The sequence below is a fragment of the Balaenoptera physalus genome (genome assembly GCF_965194825.1).
Source record: "Balaenoptera physalus genome assembly, chromosome: 15".
Classification (NCBI taxonomy): Eukaryota; Metazoa; Chordata; class Mammalia; order Artiodactyla; family Balaenopteridae; genus Balaenoptera; species Balaenoptera physalus.
In genome coordinates, this window is record NC_138894.1 from 70912707 (window position 1) to 70927307 (window position 14601).

Sequence of the window (14601 nt, forward strand, 5' to 3'; positions counted from 1 at the left end):
CATGACCATGCTCCTCACCAACTCCACAACAGCCTACACCTCCTAGAGACCAAACTGGCAAGCGTGTAACCCAAAGAATAACAGACAAGAGGATAAGTTTATGACCGGGAATTTGTCTGGAGCCACCCTTGGCCAGAGATCAGTTAATAACAGTAGCAACAACAATAGCAGTAGTAGTAATAGTAATAATAGTTAACATTTTTAAGTCATTGCCATGTGCCAGGCACTGAGGTAAGATCTTTGTATGAATTATCTCAACCAAATGTCACTACAATCCAATTAAAAGTACTATTAGCTCCATGTTACTGATCAGAACTCTGGCTTAGAGAAGGTAATTAACTTGGCCAAAGTCACATAGCTATGCTACACTACACATATGGTAATTAATTATAGCATGTCTAAATAGTATTTTATATTTTATAAGGAGTTGGATTAGATCAATGTTTCCCAGTCCAGCTGCCCATTACCACCATGTAACAGCCTTCAAATTTGTACATCTACCAATGGTTTCCTGTATGTCAAGTTAAAATACCATATTCAATTCTTTTCAAATGTTCTGGGTCATCCTAAGGCAGGAATACCCTTTGAAGGAGTTAGCCAGTTGCTCAGGTACACAGACAAATTGTAACTAACTGACAGGTGTATGGGACTGGCCCTCATTTGCATATCAACTGGCAGTCCACTCAATGCAAAAGTGCCTACTCTCTAGCTATATACTGTTACAGATCTCAAAAGGGTAAAATTGTGATGTTTATTTCTTCCAGTTACCTAATTAATATATAAATTGCCAATTGGCTAAGGGAAGCATCATTAACATTTTGTTTTGTGGGGGGGTTGTGGGTTTTTTTTTTTTAGATTCCACATATAAGAGAGATCATACCATATTTGTCTTTCTCTGACTTATTTCACTTGACCTAATGCCCCTGAGGTCCAACCACGCTGTCATAAATGACAAGATTTCATTCTTTTTTATGGCTGAGTAATATTTCATTGTACATATATACCACAATATATTTATCCATTCTTCCATTGACTGACAATTAGATTGTTTCCATATCTTGGCTATTGTAAACAATGCTGTAATGAATATTGGGGGGGTGCATATATATTTTCAAGTTACTGTTTTCATTTTCTCTGGATAAGTACCCAGAAGTGAAATTGCTGGTTGATATGGCAGTTCTAATTTTAATTTTTTGAGAAACCTCCATACTGTTTTCCATAGTGGCTACACCAACTTACATTCCCACCAACAGTGTATGAGGGTCCCTTTTCTCCACATCCATGTCAACACTTGTTATTTATTGTTGTTTTGACAGTAGCCATTCTAACAGGTGTGAGGTAATATCTCACTGTGGTTTTCATTTGCATTTCCCTGATGATTAATGATGTTCAGCATCTTTTTATGTACCTGTTGGCCATCTGTATGTCTTCTCTGGAAAAATGTCTATTCAGATCTTTTGCCCATTTTTTAATCAGATTGTTTGGTTTTTTGCTATTCAGTTATATGAGTTCTTTATATATTTTGAATATTAGCCCCTAACCAGATATATAATTTACAAATATTTTCTCCCATTTAGTAGGTTGCCTTTATATTCTTTTCTGTTCATTTGTTTGGTTTGGGTTTTTTTTTAATTTTTATTTTATATTGGAGTAGAGTTGATTAAGAATGTTGTGTTAGTTTCAGGTGTACACCAAAGTGGTACAGTTATACATATACATGTATCTATTCTTTTTCAAATTCTTTTCTTTTTTTAAATAAATTTATTTACTTTATTTATTTATTTTTGGCTACAATGGGTCTTCGTTGCTGTGCATGGGCTTTTTCTAGTTGTGGCGAGCGGGGGCTACCTTTCGTTGTGGTGCGCAGGCTTCTTCTCATTGCGGTGGCTTCTCTTGTTGTGGAGCATGGGCTCTACATGCGCGGACTTCAGTAGTTGTGGCATGTGGGCTCAGTAGTTGTGGCTCGCAGGCTCTAGAGAGCAGGCTCAGTAGTTGTGGCGCACGGGCTTAATTGCTCCGTGGCATGTGGGATCATCCCAGACAAGGGCTCGAACCCGTGTCCCCTGCATTGGCAGGTGATTCTTAACCACTGCACCACCAGGGAAGTCCACCATCCTGTTTTAGTTACTATAGCTTTGTAACATAGTTTGAAATCAGGGAGCATGATGCCTCCAACTTTGTTCTTTCCCAGGATTGCACTGGCTATTCAGGGTTTTTTGTGGTTTCGTTATTAACATTTTGAATAAAAAGACTGGAGTATAATAGAAAGTTCCTTCCACGGGGTGGAAAAAAACTAATTCATAGACTGTGGAAGCTGGGGGAACATTTATAGATCATCTAATCCAATGTTTCTCAATCCTGGACACACAGTAAAATCACGAGGAGAAGCTGTTATGTAATGTTAATAAAAATGCCAGATCCCACCCCACAATGTCTAATTTAATTGATCTGTGATAGTGTCTGGGAATTGGTATTTTTAAAAACTCCCTAAAGGATTCTTCAGCTATGATGAAGAAGCAATGATTTAACCCAGCTCCTCATTACCTGTAAAATGGCTTTCCTGAGGCCATTTAAGATGGCCAGGACCACAAAATATTTCTCTAGGCTCCCTTGAATCTGCATTGAACCAGAACTATGGCTTCTTTTCAAAAATACTCAAGAAATTCTCATAGAAAAAGCGCTAGCTGTAAGACTTAAAGAAAATAATAATCAAATATGATTACAAATATATATACATTAATAGTTAATACACTGTATCACAATAGTTATCTTCCAAACACACACACAGTGAGGCCAAATAATACTGAAACATGAAAAGTTGGAGTTTGGAGCAGGGAAAGGATTATTACATGGCCACACAAGGAGACCAGTGGCTCACGCCTTAAAAACTCCCGAACTCTCCGAAGGCTTTCAGCAAAGCCCTTTTACAGTCAAGGTGAGGGAGAGGCGTGGTTAGTTGTTGCAAACTTCTTGGTGTCGGATCCTTTGTTCTTGCAGCTGTCCACATAGGTCAGGTCACAGTCAGGTCATGATGTTCCAGCCCGCAGCATCTTCAACTGGCCTTTCATGCCAGCAGAGGGTCTCCTGAATCCATGGTTAGACAGAGCATCACCATCTCCACCAGTCTGTTACGTCTACCTCTCAGTGCGCCTGCCCTGACACATTTCTCTCCCAAGGCGAGAAGCTGCAACGTGTGCGGGCTCCTGATGCTCCTGCAGCCTTCCCCTTCAGTCCCCTTCCTCAGCACACTGCTCTGTCAGGCTTAGCTTGGCGACTGCTCCAGTGAAGGCAATGAGCACCCAAATGCGGGAGAGGGAGTGGGGGTGGTGTCCAGGGATCACTGAGATGCTTACGGTTGGCAGGGCTGGACCAGGAAGGGCAGCACACTAATGGCCATACTCCTGCCCCGCCCCTATTACAGAGCCAGTATATTAATTGTAATTGCTCAGTACAGGTGTTCTATTTTCCTTGTTTCCATTATAGAGTGTGAAAATTTTCAAAGAAACCGAATGAAAAGGTGATTGCCCAGATGCAGGCTAACTGGCAACGCCTTTAACAGCATAGGGATACATATTCTGTATGAGGCACTAAAAACCATTCAGTTAATGAGCTGATCCTAATTGTATTCATCTCCCAGCAACTACAATGGGCTTGTATCCTGGGAGACAGAATGTGTTTCTGGTCACTAGTTCTAATCCCAGATATCAAGGAATATAAGAGACTGCCATAGAGGCCAGATCAACCAGGTAATACTGTGACAAGAGAAGCACTTTCTGTAAATGCCAGGGAGGAGCAAAGAGAAATAAAGAGAAAAAGAGAAATTTTTTTTCTGTTTATAAACCCCAAAATCTGAGACTGTAGGTGTACGTTTCAGGCTGCTAAAATAAATTATTTCGACCCACAGCATAAAGAAGATAAAATGTCAATAGCGAGATCCTACATTAGCGTAGTATCTTTGATCAGACATTTAGGAAGAGGTCAGTTTTATGGAAATGATGTTTCAAACAAATCAAGAAGGTTAAAGACAGCTGGGTTAAAGATAATGTTTAATTTTACTTTTGAGGACACAAATTTTTAAGCCCGTTAGCTCAACCATCTATGCAAAGTGCTCATTAAAAATGTTATCTATAGGGGGCTTCCTTGGTGGTGCAGTGGTTGAGAATCTGCCTGCCAATGCAGGGGACACGGGTTCGAGCCCTGGTCTGGGAAGATCCCACATGCCACGGAGCAACTAGGCCCATGAGCCACGATTACTGAGCCTGCGCGTCTGGAGCCTGTGCTCCACAACAAGAGAGGCCGTGATAATGAGAGGCCCGCGCACCACGATGAGGAGTGGCCCCCACTTGCTGCAACTAGAGAAAGCCCTCGCACAGAAACGAAGACCCAACACAGCCATAAATAAATAAATAAATAAATAAAAATTAAACTTTAAAAAAAAAAAAGAAGTCTGAATTCTAACTCAGGCAAGATGTTAAAAATGTAATCTATATATTTTTAAAAGGCTTTCTCATTTCTTGCATAATATTAGAATCCAATACATTCAGCAAACATGGATTGTAGTGTTTACTACGTGATTTATTGAGAACATAATGTAACAGGGTGACCAGCTGGGAAATTAATGTGTGCTTTGTTTCCTATTGCTGTAGATTCATCTGAAAGGAAGGAATCAAGCATCTGCATTCCTCAAGTCAGGTCCTTCTCACTCTCAGGAAAGGACAACAGTTTCATTTGCTGTGGGTCTGAGGCATGCCACTCTGGGCCATCTCTTTCTCCCTCAAGCACTGTTGTTGAAAGGAGCAGGATGAACATTTTCTGTATTAGAGAGATTGAAAGGGGAGAGGGAGACATTGCTGCACAGAACTGGGAATAACACAGAACTGGGAATAAGAATAAGGCCTGCAGATTCTGCAGTGACTTAAGGGAAAGGGCCTTGGATGTATCAAGGCCCATAAATGGTACAGGACAGGATACGGGGAGACCAGCCTGTCATGTGGAGTCTCTGGAGAACTAGGCAAAGACCTGGATCTGGAGACATGAAATGGCAATGCTAGGTCCACAAATGGAACCAGCCCCTTAACCATGGGATAATGTGACCATAAGTAATAACAACCTCAGCACAACCCTGGCCTGGGACCAGGGATTTGCCCCACCCAAGAATCGGGAGGCTGAAGGACCTCTTTTCAGGACGACAGAAGCCCACAACATGATAATACCACACAAGGTCAGAGAACTCTAAAAATGATTAACATTGGACTTCTCAGTAATTTGGACATGTAGCAGCTAATACTAGTTCCAATAAAGTCCTTCTGAAAAATGATAAAATTACTTACTGAGTATTATGAAGAAAATTGGCATCTATTATATATGTGTAAGAAACTTTATAAACAAAAAACTTGTCACTAAATTCACTTGTATGTAATACAATTATATTTTTTTAGCCATAATCTAATTCAGATTGTTCTGTGACAATGCAAGGAGAAAAATGGATGTCTGGGTGGATATCATTAAACACTACTCTCCACATAAATCCCTACCTCTCATTGAATTAGAAAAGAATTTCCTGGGGTCTTGCTAGAGACATCTAAAAGGTACTTAATTTTAATTTGAACACCCTCTCTCACACAAAATCTCATTTATTTATTTTTTGGACAAATATGTGTGTTAAATTCCCACTGCATGTCAGACAAGTGTGTATTAAACTCTCATTGGATGGCAGGCTACACCAGGTGCTGGGGATACACTGGAGAGAAAGAGAAATGTGCTTCCATCCTTACAGAGTTTTCAGTTCAGTGAAAAACCAACAAAACTTATGAAAAATAAAAGTAAAATTTTGTAGGTAACATAATGGGAGAAGGGCATGTTCTACAGTAGCAAATAGCAGACCATAATAAACTAGGCAGGGATGGAGATCTGGAGGAAGTGGAAAACTGAGAAAAAAAGATAGAATGAGTCAGCCAGGTGACCAACACATATGTTACAACTTCACACCATCTTTTCAACCACCAGATGAAAACATGTCTGTTTCAACATAATAAAATCCTTCAAGTCCAGATAAGCCCCTAAATCTACAGCATATTTGAACCTAGAGAATTATTCAGTAGACTAAATGGGGGAGAAGGGGCACATGCCTCATGCAGAGCCCAAGCTCTCTAATATCTGCACTGCTCTCCACTTCACTTCCCTCCAGAAAATCCCTCCACTTGAGCTGTGAGTCCATCCTCTCTGACCATCTCAAGGATTCACTTCTGGAGTCACTTGTTCTTCCTCTATGCATCCACTCTCCGCCTGTTTATTCAGAAAGTATTTGGAAAATCAAGGCTTGAATGATGACTGGCCTTCACGGTAAGACAGCTGACTGAGGAGAGGGAAGGCGCACTTTTGATCTTCCCTGGTACATGCTGAGGGCATGGAGAAGAGATGAAAACCAAGGGTCATAAACAACCATGTGGCTGACAGGGTCATGGTGTTCTGGCCGGGTGTCAGGCCTGACCCTCTAAGGTGGAAGAGCCGAGTTCAGGACACTGAACCACCAGAGACCTCCTGGCCCCACTTAATATCAATCAGCAAGAGCTCTCCCACAGATCTCCAACTCAACCCTAAGACTGAGTTCCACCCAATGGCCAGCAAGCTCCAGTGCTGGACACCTCATGCGAAACAACTAGCAAGACAAGAACACAACCCCACCCATTAGCAGAGAGGCTGCCTAAATTCATATTAAGGTCACAGACACCCCAAAACACACCACCAGACACAGCCCTGCCCACCAGAAAGACAAGATCCAGCCCCATCCACCAGAACACAGGCACCAGTCCCCTCCACCAGGAAGCCTACACAAGCCACTGAAGCAACCACACCCACTGGGGGCAGACACCAAAAACAACAGGAACTATGAAGCTGCAGCCTGTGAAAAGGAGACCCAAACACAGCAAGTTGAACAAAATGAGAAGACAGAGAAATATGCAGCAGATGAAGGAGCAAGGTAAAAACCCACCAGACCAAACAAATGAAGAGAAAATGGGCAGTCTGCCTGAAAAAAAATTCAGAGTAATGATACTAAAGATGATCCAAAATCTTGGAAATAGAATGGAGAAAATACAAGAAACATTTAACAAGGACCTAGAAGAAGTAAAGAGCAAACAAACAATGATGAACAACACAATAAATGAAATTAACAATTTTCTGGAAGGAATCAGTAGCAGAATAACTGAGGCAGAGGAACGGAGAAGTGACCTGGAAGATAAAATAGTGGAAATAACTACTGCAGAGCAGAATAAAGAAAAAAGAATAAAAAGACTTGAGGACAGTCTCAAGAGACCTCTGGGACAACATTAAATGCAACAACATGCAAATTATAGGGGTCCCAAAAGAAGAAGAGAAAAAGAAAGGGTCTGAGAAAATATTTGAAGAGATTAGAGTTGAAAACTTCCCTAACATGTGAAAGGAAAGAGTCAATCAAGTCCAGGAAGCACAGAGAGTCCCATACAGGATAAATCCAAGGAGAAACACGCCAAGACACATATTAATCAGACTATCAAAAAATAATACAAACAAAAAATATTAAAAGCAGCAAGAGAAAATCAAAAAATAACATATAAGGGAATCCCCATAAGGTTAACAGCTGATCTTTCAGCAGAAACTCTGCAAGCCAAAAGGGAGTGGCAGGACATATTTAAAGTAATGAAAGGGAAAAACCTACAACCAAGATTACGCTACCCAGCAAGGATCTCATTCCGATTCGACAGATAAATTAAAACCTTTACAGACAAGCAAAAGCTAAGAGAATTCACCACCACCAAACCAGCTTTACAACAAATGCTACAGGAACTTCTCTAGTCAAGAAACACAAGAGAAGGAAAAGACCTACAAAAACAACCCCAAAACAATTAACAAAATGGTAATAGGAACATACATATCGATAATTACCTTAAATGTAAATGGATTAAACGCTCCAACCAAAAGACGCAGACTAGCTGAATGGATACAAAAACAAGACCTGTATATATGCTGTCTACAAAAGACCCACTTCAGACCTAGGGACACATTCAGACTGAAAGTGGGGGGATGGAAAAAGATATTCCATGTAAATGGAAATCAAAAGAAAGCTGGAGTAGCAATTCTCATATCAGACAAAATAGACTTTAAAATAAAGACTACTATAAGAGACAAAGAAAGACACTACATAATGATCAAGGGATCAATCCAAAAAGAAGAAATAACAATTGTAACTATTTATGCACCCAACATAGGAGCATCTCAATACATAAGGCAAATGCTAACAGCCATAAAGGGGAAATTGACAGTAACACAATAATAGTAGGGGACTTCCAACACTCCACTTTCACCAATGGACAGATCATCCAAAATGAAAATAAATAAGGAAACACAAGCTTTAAATGAAACATTAAACAAGATGGACTTAATTGATATTTAAGGGATATTCCATCCAAAAACAACAGAATACAATTTCTTTTGAAGCGCTCAGGGAACATTCTCCAGGATAGATAATATCTTGGGTCACAAATCAAGCCTTGGTAAATTTAAGAAAACAGAAATCGTATCAAGTTATCTTTTCTCACCACAATGCTATGAGACGAGATATCAATTACAGGAAAAAATCTGTAAAATACCAAAAACATGGAGGCTAAACAATACACTACTAAATAACCAAGAGATCACTGAAGAAATCAAAGATGATTCAAAAAATACCTAGAAACAAATAACAATGAAAACACAATGACCCAAAACCTATGGGATGTAGCAAAAGCAGTTTTTTTCTTTTTTTTTTTAATTTTATTTTATTTATTTTTTTATACAGCAGGTTCTTATTAGTCATCCATTTTATACACATCGGTGTATACATGTCAATCCCAATCTCCCAATTCATCACACCACCACCCCCACCCCCCGCTGCTTTCCCCCCTTGGTGTCCATACGTTTGTTCTCTACATCTGTGTCTCAATTTCTGCCCTGAAAACCAGTCCATCTGTACCATTTTCTAGGTTCCACATACATGCGTTAATATACGATATTTGCTTTTCTCTTTCTGACTTACTTCACTCTTTATGACAGTCTCTAGATTCATCCACGTCTCTACAAATGACCCAATTTCGTTCCTTTTTATGGCTGACTAATATTCCATTGCATATATGTACCACATCTTCTTTATCTATTCGTCTGTCAATGGGCATTTAGGTTGCTTCCACGACCTGGCTATTGTAAATAGCACAGCAATGAACACTGGGGTACATGTGTCTTTTTGAATTATGGTTTTCTCTGGGTATGTGCCCAGTAGTGGGATTGCTGGGTCATATGGCAATTCTATTTTTAGTTTTTTAAGGAAACTCCATACTGTTCTCCAAGTGGCTGTATCAATTTACATTCCCACCAACAGTGCAAGAGGGTTCCCTTTTCTCCACACCCTCTCCAGCATTTGTTGTATGTATATTTTCTGATGATGCCCATTCTAACTAGTGTGAGGTGATACCTCATTGTAGTTTTGATTTGCATTTCTCTAATTATTAGTGACGTTGAGCAGCTTTTCATGTGCTTCTTGACCATCTGTATGTCCTCTTTGGAGAAATGTCTATTTAGGTCTTCTGCCCATTTTTGGATTGGGTTGTTTGTTTTTTTGATATTGAGCTGCATGAGCTGCTTGTAAATTCTGGAGATTAATCCTTTGTCCATTGATTCGTTTGCAAATATTTTCTCCCATTCTGAGGGCTGCCTTTTAGTCTTGTTTGTACTATCCTTTGCTTTGCAAAAGCTTTTAAGTTTCATTAGGTCCCATCTGTTTATTTTTGTTTTTATTTCCATAACTGTAGGAGGTATATCAAACAAGATCTTGCTATGATTTATGTCAAACAGTGTTCTTCCTATGTTTCCCTCTAAGAGTTTTACACTGTCCGGTCTTACATTTAGGTCTCTAATCCATTTTGAGTTTATTTTTGTGTATGGTGTTAGGGAGTGTTCTAATTTCATTCTTTTACATGTAGCTGTCCAGTTTTCCCAGCACCACTTATTGAAGAGACTGTCTTTTCTCCATTGTATATCCTTGCCTACTTTGTCATAGATTAGTTGACCTTAGGTGCGTGGGTTTATCTTTGGGCTTTCTATGCTGTACCATTGATCTATATTTCGGTTTTTGTGCCAGTACCATATTGTCTTGATTACTGTAGCTTTGTAGTATAGTCTGAAGTCAGGGAGTCTGATTCCTCCAGCTCCGTTTTTTTTCCCTCAGGACAACTTTGGCTATTCGGGGTCTTTTGTGTCTCCATACAAATTTTAAGATTTTTGTTCTAGTTCTGTAAAAAATGCCATTGGTAATTTGATAGGGATTGCACTGAATCTGTAGATTGCTTTGGGTAGTATAGTCATTTCCACAATATTGATTCTTCAAATCCAAGAACATGGTATATCTCTCCATCTGTTGCTATCATCTTTAATTTCTTTCAACAGTGTCTTACAGTTTTCTGCATACAGGTCTTTCGTCTCCTTAGGTAGGATTATTCCTAGGTATTTTATTCTTTTTGTTGCAATGGTAAATGGGAGTGTTTCCTTAATTTCTCTTTCAGATTTTTCATCATTAGTGTATAGGAATGCAAAAGATTTCTGTGCATTAATTTTGTATCTGGCAACTTTACCAAATTCATTGATTAGCCCTAGTAGTTTTCTCGTGTCATCTTTAGGGTTCTCTATGTATAGTATCATGTCATCTGCAAACAATGACAGTTTTACTTCTTTTCCGATTTGTATTCCTTTTCTTTCTTTTTCTTCTGTGATTGCTGTGGCAAGGACTTCCAAACTATGTTGAATAATACTGGTGAGAGTGGACATCTTTGTCTTGTTCCTGATCTTAGAGGAAATGCTTTCAGTTTTTCACCATTGAGAACAATGTTTGCTGTGGGTATGTTGTATATGACCTTTATTATGTTGAGGGAGGTTCCCTCTATGCCCACTTTCTGGAGAGTTTTTATCATAAATGGGTGTTGAATTTTGTCAAAGGTTATTCTGCATCTATTGAGATGACCATATGGTTTTTCTCCTTCAATTTGTTAATATGGTGTATCACATTGATTAATTTGCGTATATTGAAGAATCCCTGCATCCCTGGGATAAATACCACTTGATCAGGGTGTATGATCCTTTTAATGTGTTGTTGGATTCTGTTTGCTAGTATTTTTTGGAGGATTTTTCCATCTATATTCATCAGTAATACTGGTCTGTAATTTTCTTTTTTTGTAGTATCTTTGCCTGGTTTTGGTATCAGGGTGATGGTGGCCTCATAGAATGAGTTTGGGGTTGTTCCTTCCTCTGCAACTTTTTGGAAGAATTTGAGAAGGATGGGTGTTAGCTCTTCTCTAAATGTTTGATAGAATTCACCTGTGAAGCCATCTGGTCCTGGACTTTTGTTTGCTGGAAGATTTTTAATCACAGTTTAAATTTCATTACTTGTGATTGGTCTGTTCATATTTTCTGTTTCTTCCTGGTTCAGTCTTGGAAGGTTATACCTTTCTAAGAATTTGTCAATTTTTTCCAGGTTGCCCATTTTATTGGCATATAGTTCTTTGTAGTAATCTCTTATAATCCTTTGTATTTCTGCAGTGTCAGTTGTGATTTCTCCTTTTTCATTTCTAATATTATTGATTTGAGTCCTCTCCCTCTTTTTCTTGATGAGTCTGGCTAAAGGTTTATTAATTTTGTTTATCTTCTCAAAGAACCAGCTTTTAGTTTTATTGATCTTTGCTATTGTTTTCTTTGTTTCTATTTCATTTATTTCTGCTCTGATCTTCATGATTTCTTTCCCTCTGCTGACTTTGGGTTTTGTTTGTTCTTCTTTCTCTAGTTACTTTAGTTGTAAGGTTAGATTGTTTATTTGAGATTTTTCTTGTTTCTTGAGGTAGGCTTGTATAGCTAAAAACTTCCCTCTTAGAACTGCTTTTGCTGCATCCCATAGGTTTTGGATCGTCGTGTTTTCATTGTCATTTGTCTCTAGGTATTTTTTGATTTGCTCTTTGATTTCTTCAGTGATCTCTTGGTTATTTAGTAACGTATTGTTTGGCCTGCATGTGTTTGTGCTTTTTTACATTTTTTTCCCTGTAACTGATTTCTAATCTCATAGTGCTGTGCTCAGAAAGATGCTTGACATGATTTCAATTTTCTTAAATTTACTGAGGCTTAATTTGTGACCCAAGATGTGATCTCTCCTGGAGAATGCTCTGTGTGCACTTCAGAAGAAAGCCACCCCGCCCCTTGTAAGACCTCTCTGCCTTGTGCTCATCTTCCTGGATGAAGTCAAAAAGTCATTCTGCTGGCACAACATAGGGTCTGGTTGGATGAGGTAACCCCAAGCTCCAAGCTCAACACGTGGCATAGCAGCTTAGGTAATTATTGAAAGTCAAGCAGAAATGAAAATTTTTTTCCATGTATTAAGCCAGGGGAACCAGACAGTGGAGTGTAGGAAACAGTAATTGGAAAGGAAGACAGCTTTGGGACCTAGAGTCTACATCAGTGTGTCAGCCTAGGAAGCTAGGAAAGGACTAGTTATGAAGACTAGATCTGAGTAACTTGATTGTGTGTAGTAAGCACACATTTGGATGTTGGTAATAGCTGGCAAAAATTTCTCACTACTCTGAAGTAAGTCAGAAAGAGAAAAACAAATATCGTATATTACCATATATATGTGGAATCTAGAAAAATGGTACAGATGAACCGGTTTGCAAGGCAGAAATAGAGACACAGATGTAGAGGACAAAGGTATGGACACCAAGGGGGGAAAGCGGGGGTGGGGGGTGATGAACTGGGAGACTGGGATTGACATATATACACTAATATGTATAAAATAGATAACTAATAAGAACCTGCTGTATAAAAAAATAAAATTAAAAAAAAAAAAGACACTACCTAGTGAGGAGGAAACCATGAAGATGGCTTAAATGGCAGGACTCCCTGTGCTGGTGAGAACATGTGAGGAGAATAATTCTTACTCCTTGGCACCATATTTAATGGAACCACTTGTTGATAAACCAGAGCAGAGGGCAGCATCCTGGAGGCTGAGGAGCCTGGAAACCAGGTATCTAGAGAGAGCTCAGAGGATGCTTGGTCACAAGCAGAGGGCATTAGGGACACGTGGCATGGAGGGGTGGGGGGTTCAAATCTGAAGGGCTGTGCCAGTGTGGGGGTAGACTGCTCTGGGTGAAAAAAAAAAAATTCACTCTACTCCATCTCATCTGACTTCAAAAGAGCTCTGTTTCAAATTCGTATAAGGTAAGCTTACAATAAGCCCCCTACATACTCCTGATCTACTTTACCTTGTTCTACCTTTTATTTTTCCATAACACTTATCATCTTCTAACATACTATATTATTTCATTTATTTAACTATTTTTTGTCTATTTGAAATAAAATTAAGTTCCACAAGGGCAGGGATCTTTGTTTTGTTCACTATTCCATCCTAAGTGCCTAGAACAGCATCTTACATATAGTAGACGCTCAAATAAATATTAGTTTGATAAAATAATGAGAGACAAGTGGCTTGCCTAAGGCAGTATGCATTGCTTTATTTTAAGAGTATGTCCAGGAATTTCTCTCACAAAGATGTAGACCATCACAAATTTAGCACTCTGAGGTCCTAGAGAAAGGCAGAGCTATAAGAAAGGACTGTGAGTCCTTGAAAGCCACCTCTACCTGCTGACCACCTTGCTATTATATGAATAAAATAATAAATTTCTATTTGGGTAAGCCTCTGACATTTTGGAGTTTATTTGTTACAGAAACTAGCTAGTACACATTTGAACATGAAATTCTGCACTATGAAATGAATTCATGTGCTTTAAGGAAATCTGCATTATTCGTTAGACAAACATGCTGAGCTCTTGCTGTGGGCCAGGAACTCTGATGGGCATAGGCAGCTCAAAGATGAGTAATAGAAAATAACTTCCCTCCAGGAAACCAAAAATTTACAATATCATGTTGTAAGTTCTGTTTTAGAGGAAAGGAAAAGGGGCTGTTTGAGTCCAGGGGAGAAAGCCTGATACTGCCATGCAGAGGAGAAAAGAGAAACTGGGACATGGGATGTGACATTTGGGCTCAGTTTTGAATTACGAGTCTGATGAAGAATGAAAAAAGAAAATATATCATTTTTGTAAAATGTTACTTGACAAATTTGGTTCCAAATTATTTGGCCTTTTCACTCTATACAATTGCTCCTAGAGTTTCATTATATACAATTCATATTCACTCCAGAGGTGAAATTGAACGTCAGGGTAGTATATCACAAGTGGATTTGGATATAACATTTTTCTACTCACTGGTAGAGTTGTAACATGAAGAAATAAAAAAGATCAATGTGAGAATGACTGTCAGTTCAGTCATTATTGATATTTTTTAAATATTTAATTTACTCTAAAAGAAGAATAAATAAAATTCCTTTCTACTCACCTGGGAACGCACTAGCAGGTATTTCAGAATCCTTCACACTGGCGAGGTGAGAGATTTTACTGTTTCAGGGATCTTAGAGTATTTGGAATCTATGAACCAGAAAGACCTTTTGCTTACCTCTTAATAGTATTTATTTTATTGAACTTTAAGGAGACCTTCCTAATG